This window comes from Zingiber officinale, chromosome 11A, assembly GCF_018446385.1.
Source record: "Zingiber officinale cultivar Zhangliang chromosome 11A, Zo_v1.1, whole genome shotgun sequence".
Taxonomy (NCBI): Eukaryota; Viridiplantae; Streptophyta; class Magnoliopsida; order Zingiberales; family Zingiberaceae; genus Zingiber; species Zingiber officinale.
The window spans coordinates 62,839,440-62,845,439 of record NC_056006.1 but is presented as its reverse complement, the minus strand read 5'-3'; positions in this window follow the sequence as shown (position 1 = coordinate 62,845,439).

The following is a 6,000-nucleotide window of genomic DNA, read 5'->3' as shown; positions in this document are numbered from 1 at the left end:
AGTGGACAATATCATGTAATTGTGGAGATATCTAAATTCATTTCGATCCTACAGAACCAAGTAACTCAGAAGCTTACATTGATGAAAGGGGAGTCATATCAAAAGAATGCAGTGATACTTGGGAAGAGTTCAATTTTAGAACTAATATAGTAAGTGAGGTATGTCTCTTTCCTCCTGATCAGTTATATTTAGGAATAAAATCTATGTCTAAAGAAGGAAAATTGAAATAAAAATAACCATAGAAAAATCCTATTTATTAGGAGATTTCGATGAATTGAAAATTGAAAATACTGAGTTAAAAGAAAAATTAGAATAATTGAAAAAGTGTGATGCATGTTCACATATTCATAAACTTAGAAATTTTTAGAGATTAAATTGATATTTCAAATATCACAAGGGTCAAATTATAAAAGTATCAAAAAATACATTCCTAAAAAATATATCATTAATCCAGTAGGTAGGAACCTATATTGGGTTTCAAAATCATGCCTAATTTAAATTTTGCTTTAAATTTAATTGATTTGCTAGACTAGAATTGCTTTATTTAGAAAAATATTTTTCGTGCAAACTTTCATTTATCATTTTTTGTTCAAAATTTTTACAGTGATAAACTAGTAAAATATCTGTTTGGATAATTTATTTTTTTGTAATTTTTTTACCATTAATGATTTTTTTACCAAAATATTAATTTTTAATATTAAAAATTCTCAAAAATTCAATTTTCAAAAACTTATTTTTTCTACAAATACACTTTCTATTTTATAGACTAAAAAAAAATTACAAAAATTTTTGAGCTCAAAATTTATTTTTAAACATTTTTTTAAATATATTTCTTTATATAAAATAATTTATTATTACATATATTAATTTTATTTATTCCTGAAAAATTTAACATTATTTAGGACTATTGTGTTTAACGGTCAATAAAATTTTCAAAATTTTTCATAAATTAAAAATTATTTTAAATTTTTTTATAAAAACTAATTTTTAAATCATAAAAATTCAGATTTTTTAAAAATAATTCCTACAAATTTTCTAAAAAAATGATCATTGTAGCAGTTACCAATTCTTTTTTCAGATTTTTTTCAATAATTACCCCTATTTTTAATATATTCAAAGGAGGAGAAATAAAATTAAGTCTAGAAGGAGGCACAATTTTTTGTATCAATTATTTTAATTTAAAAATTAAATGTACTAAATATAATATTCATTTAGTTTTCTATTTTGGATTAACCCTAACTTTTTGGTTGATTTACATCAAAAAGGAGAAAATTATAAATATCCAGTAATGATTTTGATGTGGTCAACTAAGTTAAGTTAAGCTCTGCGTATTTGATGTCTTACATCTGAGTGTGTAGAGACTTAGGAACGCAAGAAGTCAAGCAGAAGATACAGCGGACGAGAAGGATGGCACAAGAATCAAGTCGGCAGACTTAGTGCATCCGAGGGACGAGAAGTTGCGGAAGAGTATATCGATGGACCGAGAAGGACGCGCATGGCGCTTTCGAGGGACAAGAAGTCGGAACGGAAGACAACTCAAGGAGAAGGACAAAGTTGAGTTCAGGTGAGCTCAACTCTAGATGGCTAGAGGATCACCCGTTCGACCGAAGAAGAAGCCAGACGAGTCAACACAAAGTTGACTAGTCCAAGCGCCCCACCTTGTTGCCGAACAGGCAACCCGTTGCAAAGTCATTAATGTGAATCACTTTCGAGGTCATGTCAGGAGTACTCTGTGCGCCCGGACTTGGTCCAGGTGTCTAGACGGTGATAAAGTTTTATCATCACACCGTTGCGTAACCGTTGTAAGCAGATAAGGCACACAGTTAGGGTGCCCTGCCACATGAGCAAACAACTATTTCCGATCGGTGGGCTATAAATAGAGCTCTAGTCCTCTTCATTCAAGAAACACTTGTTTTGTATTCAAAATATTCATTATGTTCTTTATTCTTTGAGTTGCCAACGTCCTATATGAAGTTTCTCCACCCCCGACTTCTGTCGAAGGAGGAGTCTAGTAGTGCGCTTCATTTTTCTTGGATTAGCAACCTCTCCGGTTGTAACCAAGTAAATATCGATAGTCTCGTACTCTTTTACAAGTATTTCTTTTCTTTTTTTTAAGTGTTTGTATAACTAACATTGAAAGAGAGAGAAAGGTATATTTGTCTTAATTACAGGGCTATTAATGTAACACCCCTAGAAAGCCTAGAAGGGTAATGGGAGTATGAATGAAAAGAGGATGTAAATACTCTATGTTAAATATTAAGATGGATTTAGATGATTAAAACTTTATGAAAGAAAAATAAAGTTGAGAATATAATCATCTATACATGATTTAAAATGTATGGAATTAATGTGGACAAAAGAAAGAAATAAGAGATAATATGTACATGTATGAAATATTTATGCATAATGCATAATATATATGAATTATTATGTGTAAAAGAAAATAAAATGTTAGAAGAGATATTGAACCTTGGATCTCTTGTAGGGAACATGTATAGGATACCAAAGGGGATAGGAGAATTATTAGTAAAGAGAGGAAGGATTAAGTAGTTAAGAATAAGAAAGGATTCTTTCTACTTAAAAAGAAAAAGAAGTAAAAATATGCATAACCAAGTTTTGAACCTTGGTTCTCTTGTGGATGCATGCATGTGTTAACCAATTGGGATAAGAGAGGATATTGTAAGAGGAGAGATAGAAAATTTTATTAAAGGAGAGAAAAGAGAGAGATTAAGAGAGAACTCACAAGGCATATCTCTAGAATATTCCTATCATAAAGAAGAGGAATAAATGGGGAGGATGAATCAAGTCAAATTTCCTCCCCTCATTTTAGTATAAATAGGCATGGAGGGTGACTTCAAATTCATCCTCCACTCCTCTCCCTCTCCTCCTCCCTCTTGTGCCGAGACCCCTCTCTTCTTCTTCTTGTTGCCAAGCAACACAAGAGGAAGGAAGCTCCTCTTCCTCCTCACTCCCTCCCTCTTCTTTCTTCCTTGTTGTTGCCGAGCAACACAAGAGGGAGAAGCTTCTTCTTCCTCCCCTCTCCACCAAAAGACCTAACCACTCCTTTCCCTCCATTGGTGCCGAACCTAGCAAGCAAGAAGAAAGGTCCAAGCAAGTTCTCAATTCTAGGAAACTTAAGCGAAGAAGGTAAGCTTCCCCTCACCTGTGGTACAAGGCTTTTTATATGTTTTTATGTGAAATTTATGTAATGCCATGATATGTGATAGCATATGAAATGCTATACATAATGAGAAGAATGAAATATATGTAAATGCCATGATATGTGATAGCATATGAAATGCTATACATAATAAGAAGAATGAGATTTATGTAAATGCCATGATATGTGATAGCATATGAAATGCTATACATAATGAGAAGAATGAAATATATGTAAATGTCATGATATGTGATAGCATATGAAATGCTATACATAATGAGAAGAATGAAATTATGTGAATGCCATGATATGTAATAGCATATGAAATGCTATACATAATGAGAAGAATGAAAAATGAAATGCATGAAAGATTGTTAAGGATATGATATGATAGTTATGCATGATAAATTACTTTGTATGGTTTGTACCAAGGGTGGGCTCCGTAAACGCCCCGGGGTCGATGGAATAAGACTCGGGCCTCGTCAGTAATGGGCTTCTGATGCCCTAGGTCGATGGAGTAAGACTCGGGCCTAGTATGTATGTATGGTAGGGTTCAAGACTTGCTACCTTGGACCTACTTAAGAAGCGCGCGCATGATGTATGTGGTACAAACCGGGATCCCCAATGATGATGATATTAATTTCAAGTACTTACAAGTATAAGTTTTCAAATTCATGATGCATTGCCTGCATATGTGCTTGAATTAGCTAATGATTTGATATGATGCCATGATGATATGAATATGATACCTTTGTATGCTTATGATATTACGCATGATATTAATATACGATGATTTTCGGTTTTAGTGAGTAGGAAAGGAACTTACTGAGCCATGAGTGCTCACAGCTTACTTTCCTTGTACCGCAGATAAAAGAACTGGATGAACTAGAGGAGCAACAGGAGGAGCGGATAAGGATGTGTGTGGTGGTGGCTCGGCAAAGAACGATTCGGACAGATTAATATGATTAGTTATAGAATCAATATATGCATATTTCATCTGTGATATCATGCTTAATAAATTAAATTCTTTAAAGTTTTTATTCTTCCGCTGTTATAGTAAAACATGTACGTAAGTAGTATAAGAACGTAGCGCCGCCTTTGGTTGGGTAAGAAGGGCGGGCGTTACAGGTGGTATCAGAGCCAAGTTTTGCCAGCTCACTACACACACATCAAGCTCCTTCCTGCCGCTCCAAGTAAGTACAGTTGCTTAATTTATTTATATGCAAATATTTGTATGATACTCTAGGATGCATGAATGGTAGCCTAGGAAGGATACCTTAAACTATACCCTAGAGAATGGTGCATAATGATAAGTAGGTGATATGCTAAGATGCATGAATGGTAGCCTAGATACAAGAACCTTAGGCTATAACATAAGAGGAATAATGAATCTTTAAAATCTTGTAGAAATGGACTATATCCCGTTCGAATACGATTCCGAGGATGTGGAATATTCTGGCGAATACCTCGAGTTCGCGGATGAACCTGAGATGCTGGAATACTTCGCCGCGGAATCTCCGGAACACGGCGAGTTCGGAGAAGAAGATCTCGAGGAAATCGAGGAAGGAAATTTGAACGATTATGAAGATGAAAATGAAGAAATTATGGAATACTATGAAGAAGAGAACGAGCTTCCTGAGATGGTCGAGGATGAGGTTAACCTTGCTGAATACATGGAAATGGGTTTCAACCCCAACGATATAATAGACTTCGAGTGGGGACTGAACAACCTCGAGGAGGAACTAGACGAAGACCCGATGGAACTGGACGAACCTATTGAAGAAGACGAGGGAATGGATGAAGAGACAATAATCGACCCGGAAGAGGCACCGGAGATTCAACCTCCGATAATGCCTGATCCACCCCAGGATGGTCTGGGCAAGTCGATACAGGTTGGGTTGATAATGACTACTGCTCTCATGTCCTTTATGGCAGGAGTAGTCGCAACCTACCTGGCTGTTTAAGAGAAGAAGTTATGTAATAAAAGCTTTTTGATGAATACAAAGAGTAGAAATGGTATCAATTTAAGTATAAGGATGATAATACCATCGGCTAGATCTTGACGTGTAAGAAAGATAAGGTAATCTAAAGGTGATATGACAACCTAAGAAAGAATACCTCAATGATGACCCAAAATGGCATGAAACCTAGACATGATGTGTTAAGATATTCATGCATGAATGATAACTTAGGCTAATCTTGTCATCATTTAGGAAATCAGGTATGGCTAGAAGACGAAATGTCAGAACGGAGGAGACAGTACCTCCACCTGATTGGGCACAAGTAGTTACTGAGCTACAACGACAGCTTACGGAACAGCAACAAATGATTGCTGCCATGATAAATCAACAAGGGAATCCCGCTACCCCAAATCAGAATAATACGCCAAACATACCAGTAGTGGAACCGGAGCCAGTGGCAGCACCGGTACCACCAGTGAATCTGGCACCGGTAGTTCGTCCGGAAGCGTATATAATCCAATGGCAAAGACTGAGGCCGGAGAAATTCTCTGGAAATTGTGAAGCATGGGACGCACAAGCTTGGTTTAAGACGATGGAGAGCATGGTAGAACTATTGGACTGGCCTGAGCATGAAAAGGTCAAATGCGTATCCTTCTGTCTCACAGGAGACGCCCGAATGTGGTGGGACAGAGTGAAAGTGAAAAGGCCAGTGAATCAAATGAGTTGGGCAGATTTTGAGACGGAATTCTTCGAAGAATTCTTCCACACTCGGGTGACAAGTAGGCACTATGATGAATTCACTGAATTTAGGCAAGGTGACCTAACGGTGGAAGAAGCGATAAAAAGATTCAACCGCCTGGCGCGACTCTGCCCGGAATT